The sequence below is a fragment of the Sipha flava genome, unplaced genomic scaffold (assembly GCF_003268045.1).
Source record: "Sipha flava isolate LNK unplaced genomic scaffold, YSA_version1 293_pilon_pilon, whole genome shotgun sequence".
Taxonomy (NCBI): domain Eukaryota; kingdom Metazoa; phylum Arthropoda; class Insecta; order Hemiptera; family Aphididae; genus Sipha; species Sipha flava.
The window spans coordinates 38,929-56,617 of record NW_020272964.1 but is presented as its reverse complement, the minus strand read 5'-3'; the positions used below and the strand labels follow the sequence as shown (position 1 = coordinate 56,617).

At 23.2% G+C, this 17,689-nt stretch overlaps 1 protein-coding gene across 2 annotated transcripts in view; it reads left to right on the top strand.

Annotated features, from left to right (window-relative positions):
* Positions 1-17,689, top strand: part of LOC112685815 — an 81,569-nt gene that overhangs the window by 31,255 nt on the left and 32,625 nt on the right. For both annotated transcript variants that reach the window (XM_025557831.1, XM_025557830.1), the window contains one exon: positions 4,342-4,414. The gene's annotated coding sequence lies outside the window, so the exon portion shown is untranslated. The remainder of the gene's footprint in view (positions 1-4,341; positions 4,415-17,689) is intronic.

The following is a 17,689-nucleotide window of genomic DNA, read 5'->3' as shown; positions in this document are numbered from 1 at the left end:
AAAGTATTTTATCATTCTGTTATTTTTATCAATTCATGCACTAAGATAAAAATCTAATTTTTAATTTTGAGTAATATATTGTTATTAAATATCATGACTAAAAGAAGGAAAATGTTCTATATTATATGTACCAATATTAAGCATACAAAATGTCCTAGGATGATTCGACAAATGAAATAACTTTCGTTCTGTTTATGATTTTTAATTTTTTTTTTTTTTCTAAATAAATACTTAGGTCCTGTGCTACAACAAAATTGAATTAAAATAATTTTTTGAAAATTTTAAATTTTATTCTACAGTTTAAAAAAAACCCAAAATAGCCATTTTGTAAATCAGATATTCTTTTTTTTAGAAAAATTATGGTTTTAAAATGACTTTTTAAAGATTAATCATTGATTTATTATGAATTTTTGAATTTTTAAAATATTTAAAAAGTTATTTTTATAATTAAAATTATTGTGATATGTTTTATTATGATTAAATTGGTGGTTGCTATTAATTTTTCCATAAAATCATGTATGTGGTTTTAAAATATTCTGTGTATTTGATATTTAATTCAAACATAATCAAAACATATTATCAGTGTCATTATTATTAAAGCAAGTAAGATTTTTCAAATTATCAAATAAAAATTTGAGTCATTGAACAGCAAAATTGAATAATCCGGATAATCTATGAAATCCGGATTTGCCCATCACTAGCTCATACCACTTTAATATAACACCCTAAGCATATCAATGTATTATAAATATTAGGAATATTTTAAAAAAAAGTAAAAAAGGAAAAAGAAAAATTGTATACAAATTAAGTAGAGTAAGATAACAACTAGCAATGATAACAAAAATCTTGGAATAAATTAAATTTCAATCAGTCATTATACAATGATATACGTTACGAGTATAATAATTATGTAGTACAGAATAATATTGTTAGCTTTTTCACAAAATTTAAAAAATCTAAAAAATTAACTGATATTCCTTTATTAGATTTTTAAACACCAATATATTTTTTTTAAGCTCCTATTTACAAAAGGCTATTTTAGATTTTTTTTCAAATTGTAGAATAAAATTTAAAATTTTCAAATTTGAATTCTAAAAATCTTAACAATCTTCTAATGCAATTTTGTTGTAACGCAGGATCTAAGTATTTATTTTAAAAAAATATACTTAAAATAAACAGATTTTAAGCTATTGCATTTGTCAAATCATACTGGGACATCCTGTATATAAGGTACATTATGTGTGTGTAAATATTTTTGGTGATGTGCATATTTAAAATATTTGTGTGACATTGATTTATTTTGACATACCAAAACGATAGAATTTATAATTGACTGACTGATTCGCTGGTATTAAAAAAAAACAGTTCTCATAATTTAAAGTATAGTAAACGTTCTTTCAAGTATGTAAATATTGTTAAATATGATTAATTAATAAATAAATTTATAAATTATATCACTCAAATTATTAAATTTATATTGTTTGTTGTGACTCACATAGAGTCGTATGTCTTAGGTTCTTATTGTTATAGGCCTAATCTGAATTATGCATAATAAAATATTTTTTTTTATATTCATAGTTTGATAAATTATTATACATTTGAAATATTGTCTTTGTTAATATTATGTTTTCAAATAAACGAACAATTCATGGTCGACTGCTCTTACTTATTTTTCTTTTCATGTTACGTTTCTACTATTTATTGGACAATTTAAAAAATTAAACAATAATAAATAATACATATTATGTTATCATAAACTTCACTTTTTATATTTTTAAGTTGTTTTTATTATTCAATTGCTATTGTCAGGCAGTTAGTTCAATACTGTAATAAATATTTTATTGCTTGGTTATCTAATTCTAGTAAATAAACGCAACAAAGTCTGGAAGAATTTTCAATTTTTTCACAATACATAATACACTATACTCTTCAGTTATTCCTAAAAATTTAAGTGCAAAATATTGTTCACATTATAAGTAAGTCAAAGTATAAACTGACTTGCAAAGAAATGCGAAATAAGCTATAACTAATTAATGCAGTTGAGCGATCTTTTTTCATGGGAAGTTTAGTGACTCATCGGCTTGCACAAAATTTGCTGTTAATAATATATAAACAAAAATACACAGGTAACAAGTAAATTTAATTTTAGCTATAAACACCCATTCAAATAATGTTCAAATAATGATCGTATATAATTTATACATTATACATTATATATATGAAATAAGTACTATTTTTATTTCAAGACACGTTTTATGTTAAAAGACCTTTAACTTAATGAAAACAATCGATAAAACCTATAACATTACCCAGGAAAACAATATATATATAGTAATAATGTTTTGGTACAAAATATATATTAAATCTTAAGATAAAACTATTTTATAAACTAAATGCTTTTTTATGATCTATCCTTTTAGATCATGAATTATAGTTTTTTTGCCACATTAAAAACTTTAATTTAAATATATAACAATCAAGCATCTGGTATATATGTATTGAATTGAGAATTTTATTCAAAAGGGTTTTTTAAAACCATTTTTCATTTTTAATAATTAATTTATAGGGAAACTACCAAGTAATATTGCTGCTACGATAGGCGTAACATACTCGTTATTATTGCGTCCTACAGTATATAGATATGATTTATTTTGCTAGGTTTTTTCACCAATTCAAAATTAATAGGACCGGCCAATAATGAGCCCACACAGACTTAATGTTTACTTAATGTTTTAAATGAAAAATAGTTTAAATAATAAATCAAAACCATGTAACAAATTCTAAATAATTTTAATTGACAAAACCATTATTATATAAAAAAAAAAAAAAAAAAAAAATGAATAAAAGTTTTTGTTAACAAAATTCCTTTCAAAGTATCGAACCATACAAATGAAATATATTATTATGGTTACCTAAAAAATAAATATCTGGATGGTACGGCTTTTTGTGCTCTTACAAAAATGTGTTTAAAAAAATTATAGATCATCATAAAATATATTCCAAAACGTATACACGAACACTTTCTCTCTTTGAAACCATCCAAACCCCAGACTTATAATATTTTCGCTAACGTCTGCGAAACGCTCAAAGAACATTAACTGATTAATGTGCACGGGCTACATGGTGAAGAACCATTCTATAAAACCTAAGACACAATATCTCGGTCACTATAAATATTTCTTCATTAGTATAATAATAATATTCAGTATTCACTACTCTTAAAATCAGTTATTAATTATGTATATTTCAAAATTAGTTTAAACTAATATAAAATTAGCCAATTACATATTGTAAGTATTTATTGATAGTCATTAGTTATACGTTCTTCCTAATTTGATTCAACAATATGTAAAAATTATAAAAATAAAATAGAAACTATACAGAATTGGGTTATATTTTACTTATGCTTATAGTTCTAATAACATTTAACAATATGTCTACTTTCTTGTAGGTGAAATGTTTTTAATAAAACACTTATTAATGATTTAATATTTATTACTGTAAAAAAAAAAAAATTATAAACTTTTTATTTTATGATATATATATATATAAATGTAAAAATCATTTATATAATGCATTCGTATTTTTCTAGTTGTACCTTCATATCACATTACGCTATGTTTGTATGATACTATGAAAATAATAGTCGTATGGGTTATATTAAATATTGTAGTATTATTAATGAAGAGAAATTTTTTCAAAAAGTTTTAGAGACATTTTATTCAAGAATATTTATTTTTCAGTTTGTCTATCCTAATAGCCTATTTCTAAACGTTACAAAAAAATATTAAAATATAAGATTTATTTTTATGTAGTAACGTCTAAAAGGTATAAATCACATACAACTCACACTTCTTGTCCTCCTCCTCTTACTCTTACCCTTTCTTTTGAATCTACCGTTTTCTACTGTTGATGGCGCGAAAAAAAGCTTCGACCTTATAGTCACGCAGACCTATCTGAATACACAATAACCTAGTGATGCAATTTATTTTTCCGTGTATTATACGTTAGAATTACGACAATATTAATTACGTGACCTTTTGTATGTACACTGGCGCTTTGATGTTAACCAAATTAAAAAAAACGAAGAAATGGGGAAGGATACAGAAAGTTCCCGAATACTTTGACAACTAATTAGTGTACTTTGTACAGTTATTATACTTGTATCGTTAAATTTTTTGGCAATTTTATATCATCTTGTGCAAAAAACATAGTTTCGAATTGAATCTATTCATTTATTGAAATATATCTATCATTTCAATCTTATTAAATTAATTATAAATATCATAATCATAGAAGCAACCAAACGCAACGATTAATTGATGTTTTTTTGTGTTTCAGAATAATAATACTGTGAGAAATGATACCGAAAACTGTTGGATATTCATTTGATGCGTATAAAAAATTATAATTAGTAAGTTATCCTATTTTTTAAAACTTATGAAACCAATTCATATATAAGGAGGTTTTATAAGAGTATAAAATTATATCTCCTTCTTCTCGCCAACATTTTTTTAAATTATTTGGTTAGAATAAGAGATTGAACAGGAATAAAAATTTGTGTTTAATAGTTCTATATAGAATTTACTGCCCGTAAGTATTTGATACACCTTTACAGTTGAACTGAAAAAAATTAAGTTCTATAAATATGTTTTGATTCACGAGAGGGTTACCAATTAATTTTCCTGTACCTATAAGCAATATACATCGAACTTGAGTACTGGTAATTATATTATTTTAAGCATGTTAAAAAAATACTATCAGATGAACCTAGCAAAACCGCGGTACTAGTTTCCTTCGGTCAATATATAAATTGTTTTATTTTTACTTAAAGTAGATAGTGATGTAATTGTGATGCCATAATAATACTAATTTTATTCTGTAACCATATATTTTTATTAAAAGCTATAATTTATTAAACTAAAGTTAAATCTATGAATATTTATCTATATTATCATATTATCTTTATCAATTTTTAATGAATAAAAATTAATTGTAAATTACACCTTTTGTGTGAATAACTTTTTAAAAATAAATTATCTGCAAAATATAAAGAAAGATAAGACAATAACTTGAAAAGTTTAAAAGCTTCAATTCGTGGGATAATTTTTAGTAGATTCAGCTTGAATACATCTTGTGGAATTCTCATTTAGCGCACCAATGAAAACCAAATACAATCATTGCTCTGTAACTCAGTAACACATTAGAAAATGTGATCAAGAATGAGGTAAAATGGTGCAATACGTTGTTAAAAAACTAAAATTATTGACTATATACATATCCCTACTTATATTTAAACTACAGGTTACAGCGGTACTTTTCTAACAATTAGTTTCACCAAACTTGATAATATTATTGTGAACCGTATAGACCACAAAACACCTATTAAACCGTATAGAATCGATTGCAAGGTTACGACGAACTAAGAAAATACAATTTTCGGTGCACATTTCGTTTTATAATATTGACCGTTGTCATTATAAAGGTCTAAACACGAAATATGTTTGCTAAATTGTTGTAGCCCATTCACTATAAAAGTATTTATTAATAACCATACAGTGTGAACATTGTTTAAAATATTTTAGTTTCACACGTACTTTTAATTTAACTTATACCAAATTATAGGTTAAATACTAACTAACATCGTTTTAAATGTTAAATAACATTATCTTTACTTGAATACTTATAAAATTATATATATTATACATGAATGAGCATTCATTATCATTTCTTTTTTTGTTGTATTTTAGTCAACTAACAAACTTTAATATTTGCAACCTATATATCAAAATTAACATTAAAATTCTATAATAAGCTCTAAAATCTAAATTTAACGTACACAAAAACTTATGTGGTATGTTATATATAAATCAATTTAATTATTCATTTTTATTGAGTTGCATTTTATCTGACATTTTGTTATAAGATTCAAAAATCTGTTTTTCGCAGTTATTCGAATAATTAGGATTTGATTAGTTTTATGAATGTGAAATATTATTCCGAAGTAAATATAGCACACATAAAATAGAAGCTATCGAACTAACCAAGAACTATTTTTTCTAACAATATACATATATTCACTTATTAATTGTATTGTATTATTAAACATGTAAAACAATTAAAACAAGAACAATTTCATTCAAAATATTTTGAAATTTTAATTTAATTTAGAATTATAAATTAATACGTTTTAACTTTTTTCCGTTCTACGTAAACGTATTAACGCTTGTGAGTCATAATTTATGTAATTTTATTACAAGATGCAAATTTATATTAACACACTTTTTGACAATTTATAATTTCTGATATCTTTTTATTTTTGTTACATACAAACCATAAACGTTATAACTAATGAACATTAATTAACGACAAGTCAAATAATAATTTTAAAATTATGTTCTCACATTTCCAAAATTAAAATATTTTATACGACAACAATAATAGAAACTTACCAACTCATTTAAATCAATGTTTAAACAATTTTTCGATAATTAATAATTTATTAATAAAACCTGTTTTTTTGTTGCCAAAATTTAACATTTAAAAGCTTATTTTATATTTTGGACAAAAACTGTATTACATTATTTTAGATTTCCATAAAAATTGATGAATTGCAATTTTTAATCACGAATTTCAATTATTTTAATCGTATATACTTATGTCAAAATGCATATTTAATTTTGCCTATTATTTACCAATTTTTTTTTCTTGGATTTATCCTTTCTCATCATTACTTATATGTATGCTATTGGGTAGATCAATTAAAACTCCGGTTGAAACTGTCAAGGAACCTGTGGTGACGTAAACAACGCACCGCGAATCGTCCAAGTTATTTACAATATTGTCAGTGGATAAGGGGAAATCCCATGTTCTAGAATATGCGATGATTATCTCGTTAAGGTAATTTCGAGAATGTTGTAGACAATCGACGCCGATATATATATATATACCGGCTGGTCAGACGCTCATTCAATCAGTCCGTGAGTACAATCCCCGACACACCGTGAATTACACTCCTCGATATATTCGGCAATTCCTCCTCAATTGTAACGCGTATCGATATTTGTACATACATATTTATATAATATAGTGTCTATTTTAATTAAATTAAATTGTGAGTGATTTTTATTACTTAAATCCCACAAACTTATTTCTTTTGAAAAGTTTTATAATTTTTTAAAAACAACTAAATAATTGTTTTTATTTAATATTAAAACGTGATTTATTGTTAGAATGCATCCAAAATAACTTTTTTGAATATTTAAAAACGCTTGGTATTTCTTATGAACAAAAATAAGTAATTGTATAAGTGATTTGTTCGTATAATTAATATTTGTAACTTATCTGTCTGCTTAAGCAAAAGCTTTATTATATTTCTGAATAAAGGGATTGTAAAATTTATTCTCAAATGTCAATAATTACCATTTCCCATACAACCAGCTTCCCTATTCTACAAATAAATCAAATAAAATATATCAATGTTGAAGTGGTTTAAATACAATTTATTCAGCCCTATACGTGGCTTATTTTTATAATCAATCAAACAAATACATTTTTTTTTTTTTTTTTTTGTTTTTTTAACTAGCTTAATATGATTTTCAATTATTATTTGATTTGAGACTTCGGGAATCGAGAATCTTTCACTATATGACATTTAAAATACGCTCACTATCCTTTGAGAATAAGTTAAGTGCTTATGTGTTCCGTCAAAAATGTATATGCTTATGTATATATTCATAAACACATAAATATACATACACATTCAATTGTGTGTGTATAAAATTGGAAATTATTCTATTGACATTTTAGATACGATGTATTTATTTATATATTTTAGATGTATTGATTATATATGACCTCTTCCTCACTCTCTATCTTGCTGTAATTCGTAACATTAATTCATAAATATCTTTTTTTTTTTTTTTTTAACACACTATAATCATTGACATGTTTAGATCAGAATCTCATCAGAATTTTTCAGGAACTTTCAATTTGAATGTTAATACATACCTTCAACATTTTTAAATAAAAATAAATAATTATTTTATAAGTATTAATTGTCAAAAAGAAAATTTTTACTTTAGTTCACCCTCCTTCAGTAAATATGAAATTTTTTTTTTTTTTGTATTATTATTATATAAATTAATATCAAATGATTACTGGACCTCACTGAAAAAAACTCGTGTGGAGGCCTAATATATATATATATATTTATATATTATAGTGCTTAAGATATATATTGCTCAATCCAAAATGATCTAAATGTTAAAAATAGTACAGGTAATGTTAAATTTCATTATAATCGATTTCACACCAAACTAAACTACTAATCCCCTCACCAACAACATGACTTTTTCTTACATTCCCGAATGACCTCCTCGCAGGCCCAAACGTAATTGAAATCGTGATCTACTTTATTAATGAACGAAAATTATTAAACTAAATGTTCATAGGTGGGTGTTATCAGTGAGTGACTTCCTCGAAAGTTCTTTTTAATGTTATGCTTATTACTACATCAAAATAACTAAATGTGCTTATTTGTGCAGATTCTTTTATTTTTTATTTTTTTAATAATAAAAAATATATATATAAAAAAAAACGTTTATATTACTTTATTTTGATACATATAAGAAAACATTGACATACATTTTTCTTTTGGATTTTTGTATCTTGTGTATTTTGAATTAACATAAATGTGTGTAAGTCTTTATAAAAGAATTTCAAAGCAGTGTAATTTTAACTACAGATAGAATATTCACATTATCTAATAATTGTTAATTATTAATTCAATATAACTCATTAAATATTTCATATTTTAATATCATAACTATTCCGATGACATCATAGTCATCCTTATAGTAACCAGTGCTTTGTAGAATATTGATTAAAAATAGTACTATAAATTTTTTAGGTAATATGTTTTAACTTTTGTTCAATCCCTATTTTAATCAGAATATTTTGTTAATATTACACGTATATAAATAATAATAATTATAATAACAATAAAATCTATTTAAATAGTTAAATCTAAAGACTCTTAAGTCTACATAATTTCTAAAACATAAGAAACATGCTTTAAACTCTCTCGATTCTCAAATAAAGTTTTGTTTAAAAACGTTTATTACCTGTTCATATATACATTTTGACTTTTACCTTCAATAAACTAACATGTTAATTAATTATAATCTAGAGAAATAATTATACATTTTTGAATACGTAAATAATTTAAAATTATAATTAATAACGCAGACTTACATTATTAATTTATTATTTACCTTATATTTCACTCCGCAAAATTACAAATGTCTCTTTTTTTGTCTCAAATCATACTCTTCATAACGATCTTAATATTAAAACAATGAAGAAATCAAAACCTTCTACAATAGAATTCACCTCAAACTTTCGAATCACTTCAATCCACTCATTAAAAATTTTTCCATCCCAACCCTTCCTGGAAATCTTTAACGTAGATTGAAAAGAACATGGTGTTGGAACCTTCTTTAATTTAATTTAACAAATTTTTTTTCCTATTCTTATTTTTATATATATTTTTTATTAACTCTTTATTTACATAAAAACACCTTCAATATTTAATTAATATACAACAGCTAAAGTGTCAATAATGGCTCTTTTAATCACTTCTTCCACGTCTGTTGAATTGTTTATTGTTTTTATTTTCTTTATATCGCACTCATATGCTTATTGTGCCTAATAAATTGTACTGATTGCATATTAATAAAAAAAAAAAAAAAATTTAAAAAATAAAAAATATTTATCTTAGCTTTTTGTTTTTCTTGTCTAATACTTACTACTAATTTATGTTTTTTTTCGTTATCATATGAAAAAAATTATTGTCAGTTTTTTAAATATTAGTTATCCACGTTTATAACCATTAAATGTTTTTTAACAACAAAATTAATGATATATCTATACTTGTTTAATATTTTGAATATTTACAGACAAATATTGAATTTTAACTATAGTTGATTTTTAAATTAATGTTTTAAGTTGTCTAAACAAAATATAGATCTAATTAATATTCTTAATTAAAATACAATTTATGCCTCCAGAATTTTAGAACTTGTATGTTAAAATTAATGAGAGATGTAGACTCTCTTCGGAAAAGCTAATTAGAAATATAGATACAAAATAAATAACTTATGATATGTGTTATAATCACCTAAATAATGTCGCTATATGATGACTGACGTAGGTATAACTAATAATTCACAAACACAGCCATGCGCGCGTTACATAAATTTAGTATTTAGTAATTTTACTGTTAAGTTTACTTGTTACATTACAAAATATGATACTAAAATTATGCAAGCCAGACATGTAACAAAGAATAAGAGCTGGAAAAACTAAAACTTCCTAATGATCTTGAAAAAAAAAAAAATTAAATTATATATATTCTTTGACAAACGAATTAGAATGATAAAAGGCCCCTATACAGGGAAAAATTAACAGAGAAATTTACAATAACCAATTTATTATTTATTATTACAATTTACAATAATTTACAGTACACATTATCCCTATTTTTTCAAATCAATACACGCATTATTCGTAATTAGTATTCTCTGCCTATAGATTACGGTTTATGTATATTATCATTTATTAACATTATAAATTATTACAATATGATAACTTTTATAGTATTTATAAATATGAATACCGTTCCATAACTACTAGGTTTATCATAGAAATCACCTTTTAGTTATTTTAGTTACTAAGTATTTAGTCATTTTGGTTATTACATTATTAATTGAAAAAACTATCTTACAACCACTGACAATCATTTTTTTTAAATAATTTATTTTTTCTATTATTTCTGATTTTTTTTTTTTTTAATTTTTTTTTGATTTAATATAAATATATTTTCAGAAAGCTTAAAAGCAAAAATTGTATTAGACTATGACATCAAGGTTAATTGTAAATTAATAACTTTCAATAATAATTTAAATATTTAAAAAAACACAATCCTCAATAATTGAAAAAATAATTGTATAATCTAAAAATAATATATTACCAAATGTCAATATCTGTATCTTTTTATAGCTTAATGTATACGAATTGTACATATGTATATTATGTAATATTTTAATTTAATTCATATCAGAAATAGCAAGTATAGTTTATATTGAATAACTGTTCAAAAGCTAATTCTATTTTATCTGAAAGTTAATATAAAAAAAAAAAATTACAGTAAAAACATACAATGAAATTTCACCTGAAAATACTATTTAAAGGGTGCGTAAGTATGAAAAGGGGTAATTTGTATAATATGTGTACATAAATTCGTTACAAGAAAGCCACATTTATAACCATTTACTTTTATATATATAATACATGTACCATTCAATCAACAAATATTTATGTTATACAATTATCCTTTTATATGTCGAATATCCAATATTCAACATATTTAGTATAAATATGAATATAATCGTTTCATGATTATATATTTCTACCAAATTGTATATACTTTTCCGTACAATCTTGTTTCAGAAGCAAATTTTTCTTTATCTTTATTTACCCTGAACACTATTTTTTGCTTCGCCTCCTATAAAATGTAAAATTAAAAATCGTATTTGTTAATATATTGAAAGATAATACATATTGTGGGTTTATTTATTTAATGCTAATATTTTACTATGTACGGTAGCTATATACTTATAATATTTATTATATTCTTTATATAATTAATTTTACAGTTAAAATAATTGATGCCACATTTTTTTAAAAAAAAAAAAAAATAATAATAATAATAACGACATATAAACAAAAAGTACCATTCGTTTGTTTTTAATAATTTTTAAGTCATATACTTTTACTTAAATAAATTTTGAATACAATTTGAAGCTTGATCACAGTAAAATTACAATAATTTTTTTATTTTAACTTTTTGGATCCACTACAATTTCAAATAAAAATTACTATAATATAAATACGGTATTATATGTTTATATTTGTAAAATATGCACTTTTTTCAATGAACTCCCTTGCTCCTAGAAAACTTGTTCAGAGAAAATTGAAAAATAAACTGTTTAAAGTATCTTTTGTGTCCAATTTCCAATCTATAAAGTATGCTATACGGATCTAGATTAAAAAAAAAAAATCACTGTAAAAGCAAACATGAATTAAAATTTATAAAAGTTTATAATTTCTTATATATCATTAGTAGCTCGGATAGTACTTAAATTAAATTATAATTTATTATTTGTATTAAGTACATATATCTTTTCTGCATTACATATAGCTGAATTTTAGAAATCTAATAACATCTTGCAAATTCATTTTATTTTTTATAAACAAATAAACCGGTAAAGCGAGTTTTCTTGACTTAATGAACTTCATATAATACAATACTAATAAATAAAAAGAAATCTTTTGAAATTGTATTATTCTATTTGACATACCTGAAATAAATCTTCCATCACAATCATGTGGTTTATAAAGCTTATATGTTATTTGAAACTTAAAAAACAACGTAAGTTGTACAAAAGTATTCAAGATTAGATGAAATCAAAGACAGAATAAAAAATATGTCTGATAAATATATAAACAATTATTAAGTAAAATATATTATGTCTAAATTTTTATATAAAATATATAAAATATATTATTTTTCCTGGTTTCCCAAAGTATAATTTATATGATTAAACGAGATATTTGATACAATGATTTTTGTTTACTAAATCGTATTTATATTTTGTTTTCATTAATTAATTATTGTTTCTTATTGTTCTATCTTTAATTTATCTGTTGTTTATCTTGTCATAGTTCTACTCTTATAAAGCTATTGACTATTTAAGAATCAGTTACCTAAAAATATCTGATAAAATTATGATTAAGGAAAAAAAAAGGTAAATACTCGTATATACACATAGAGTAATATGCTCGGTAATATGAAATACAAAAAAAAAACTTATTAAAAGTACAATTTTATTCCAGTACAGTAATATATACTAGAAAAATTAATTTAGTAGAAATATATAGAATATTGTCGTGTTTATAATTTTCTTAGGATTTTGTATCTGTAAATATAAGTGATATGTATGAAATACGGTTTGCGATTATCTATTCTATATGTATTATATTTATCTTGTAAACAATATAAAATAATATTTAGAATTTTGTACAGTGCAAATTCGATTAATATTGATTGTGTATATCACAGACTACAAAACATCAGATGAATATTAGATTCATTTTGATGAATGAAACGTTTTATGAACTGTAAATTGATGAAAATAATTATTAACGTAGTGTGCTTGAGGACTAGTTGCACTACAAGTGTTGAAAAAATTATATTAACTCTTAAATTTTTAGTACTAACAAATTTATCTAGAAATGAGTATAATAATAATTTACACAAAAATAGTTCAACACTCTTAACTCAGAGTCATCAAAGAGTTTATTATTATTCAACAATAATCATTCTATTGTTGAATTACAATATTTAAATTATACTATAATATAATAGCCAAATAAGTTAATTCTATTCAACCTTTTTAATTATTATTATTATATCATACAATTATTTCTAAGTAAGTAATATATTTTAAACAGTCAAATTTAAATTTTCATTATGCCTTATCATTTCAAATATGTGATTATAATATTATCCGAACCATATATTATGTCTGGTGTTAATAATTATATTTATTATTCTCTAAAATGTATACAGTGTATATTATACACTTTATACGATTTTAGTTATAAATTGTGTATTATTCGGCTATTTTTTACTATACAAATACAAATTATAATTTTAAAATATTTACTTGATATAACGTTAATTTTATACTAAATACCTATATATTAAAAATATAAAATACCTATACTAATGTATGCATTCAATACTGGTCGATTTAAAATGAAAGTATCGCAATTGTGCGTTGTGCTTCAAAATTTATTTCTTAGTCGGATGTATAATGTTAAATAAAAAAACAAAAAAAATAGTTTTAACCAACTACAAAAATTCCTTACGAAACACGCAATGGGAGCACTTATTTTTTTTTTATTAAAACTTTTTGTACAATTTTTCCTTTTAGATCTCAACGAAAAATATATTTTTACAACAAAACATATATTTAAGATTATTTTAAAAAGTATTTAAGTTTCATTGTTTTTATTCGATATAGACAATATAAAATTTAAAAATAACTTAAAATGAAAATGCTATTTTACTATGTATTTCATTCGGCATTTATTGACCAAATATCACATAAATAATTGTTTGTATCATTGTAATTGACATTTCTACAAAACTAATGCGTATCACGTTTTATTTTTTTTTTTAGTATGGTTTGTGTTTTACTATCAATTACTTTGTTACCTGCTGAAAGTAATATTTACGAATAATATCTATACAGTTTATATCCAAATATGATTGAATCTAAAAACTTAATTCTATTTTTACTATACTATACTTATGATTATGTTGAACTCAATACTTATGCATAGAAAATAAGAACATCTAACACTTGTACATAAAATAACCCTAGCTAGTTATCCTTAAAAAAATCTGACAAACATTTTGTATTTGTCCACTCTACACAAAGACTATGAGTATATATGATTGTCATATTTCAATATAGTTCATCTCACTCGTGTCGATACAATGTCTACAAAACAATCACGTTAAATATTTGCGTTTGGTGTACAGGATGTCAGCTACACACATCAACCGGAAAACATACTTCGGTAGGATTGTAATTGAAGAAGAAAAAACAATTTGTTTTCAAATATCCTATATAATTATACATGTATGACGTACTTTTGTGTATATTTAAAACAAGTTTACTATGCTAAGTCATTTGTATCTAAGATATTACATTTTAATTTTAATATTTTGTTTTTAAACAATTAATGTATTTCTTTATTCTGGGACTATGCTAGCACAGAACTATATGAGTATACTATTAATTAGCAGCTATTTTCGAATTATAATTATATTGTCCAAAGCCCTGAAGTTTATCTTTATATGCATAAGTTCTATCATTCGTGTTCTTAATCTGTCCTGTTTCTTTTATTTTATCATGTCTATATGAGTTATAGCAATATATTGCTGAATTCTAACGTAGTATATTTCATTTTTGATTGGTTTAAAACATTCAGCATTTCGACAGTTTTTAAAATTTCTTCTAGTCTGTTGCACCTCGCTAATACTATTAGTCTGTTCAAACCATACCTAAGTATTAAATACATTTTAAAAAGTAATTGTATATGCTTTTATTATATATCCTTTTAAACTTAGTATTTATTCTTTGATGTTGTATATATATATATATATCTTTATTTTAAAGACATTTGTAAAATGTCAACCATTTATTAAATATATCATGTTTCACATTTTTATATGCCGCAAACGGTTAGTATTTCAAATTTATTTGGTCGTTCTTTTAAACCTTGATTATAGTTTTTGACTGAAAATATTCTTAGAACATGTGCTTTCAATTTGTTGCACTTTCTCTCAGATTTATTTCACTGTATTTATTATTCATATAGTAAATGTTGACTTCTAGGTACCTAATTAAAATAACCTTTTTGTTCAAAAGTATATTTATTTACTAAACTATAAATTTAACAACTTCGCATCTTAGATAGACAATAAATTATTTAAGTTATTAATGTTTTCTTTTAAAATGTTTCTAACGTTTTGTACTGGCCATTAATCAATAATGACAAATCGTCTGTGTTAGTCAAAAAATACGAAAAAAAAACAAAAAAAACGTTTAGTCACCCTTATATTTGTTCGGCAATGGTTTTTCGTTTAATGAAATTCCTGGACAGTAGATCTATAACAATGTAGTACTCTTAATACGCCACTGGAAATCGTGTTGAAAAAAATCATTACAAGTGATGAAATCATTAAACCGACGGCAATATACTGTGATCACTAGATATACGTTCAAAATGGTTCCTTGTGGGAGGGAGGAGATCAGAAAATAACAACATAGATTACTTTTGAGTTATTTTGAAACGAACATTCTTCAGCTACTGGTGGAAAGAATTTTGTAGGAAACTTTCGGGAATGAATTTCAATGGAAATGAACCAGAGAGCAACAGATTTCATTAAGAAAATACCACATGGCTTTTTCAGGGCACGTGTTATTGAAATCCTTAAAAAATAGCCACAGCACACTGCTTAAAACCGTCATCATCAATATTTATCACCGGAAATTTAAAAAATCGCTATTATATAACGTTTAAACAGTATTTAAACTATCAGTATAATATATCAAATCTATCTCTTTATCTAATTTTTATATTTTTCTTAAGTTTTTCGTCATAAATTAGGCATATATTCTAATATTAGTAATACTATTTAAGCGTGAAACCATTATGTATAAGAATGAGGAGTAAAAAATCACGATACAATTTATCCTAACCATGTGTAAAATACGTAATCACTAAAATACGAACATTCATGTAACAATAAACATCTAATTATTGTGTCAACACCTATATTAAAATTATTCGCCAAAAGTGTAGACTATTTTACAACTTTGATATTTGATATTAATCAAAACACTAAATTTAACGTATCTCGTATTATACTGTATCATATAAATTTAAGTTAAATAAAATCAACATTATTTCCAGTTTGAATATTCCAAATCAATTACAGATTGATTATACAATTAAATAATAATACTATTTTTCGTTTGTTTGAATTTTGTTTACATATTGTAATTCAGTTATAATTAATTTAATAATCTTTTCTAACTATTAGAGGTTTATTTTATTATCTCATTTTTTTTTTTTTTAAATCCAATCCTTTTTTAACAGAAATTTTCCAAAAATTTCACTCGGAAACTAAGTCAATACCCCTTTGTTAATAATGTTCCTTCCATGAAATTCTCTTAAATTATTATACAATGGATTAATAACAATAAATAAACCGCACTATAAAAATGATTGCATTATATTGTGTTTATTCCATTTCTTTCGATTGTTTAATAATACTGTGTACATTAATTGGTGATAAACTGATAACCAAAACAACAATATTGCAAAATATTGTAACATATCCGTACTCGCGTATAAGAGAAATTAAATCAAAAGTGAAATAATTAATAAGATCAAAGTAGCGATTACCAGATAACATTTTTTTAAAAAATCTAAGTAGATTTCTGAAATAATAGTATTAGAAGATATGAAGATAATTAATAACAGTTTATTAAAATATTTGGTAAATTATTTATTATTGTAATTATAGTATGTATATATTCTCTTTATGACAAAGTACATTCATTATATAGCTGATTGAGTGTGACTAAACAAAAGCCATTTATTGGGACGTGTTATTTATTAGGAAAAAATAATAAAAATTTGATAATCAATCGTGTTTATCGTTGATAAATAAGATAGCAACTATAATTTTAACTTGTGATCGTTTAATAAATAAAAAATTATTAAAATCTGTTACTGGTGTGATATTTAAGTACATAATAATAATTTACATTTTATTTATAATATTATCCTTTGATTTTATTTTAAAACCACTTACGTTGTAAATTTGTTAAAACTAAATTATAAATTAAATAACCTCTTATATATATAACTTGACTGTTAATTTTTTTTTTTTTTAAATAAATATAAGAATTTGTCAGTCTTTCTTCGATATTAAAAAAAAAAAAAAATCGTTCACTTATATTTTCTTTATACATGGTTTATA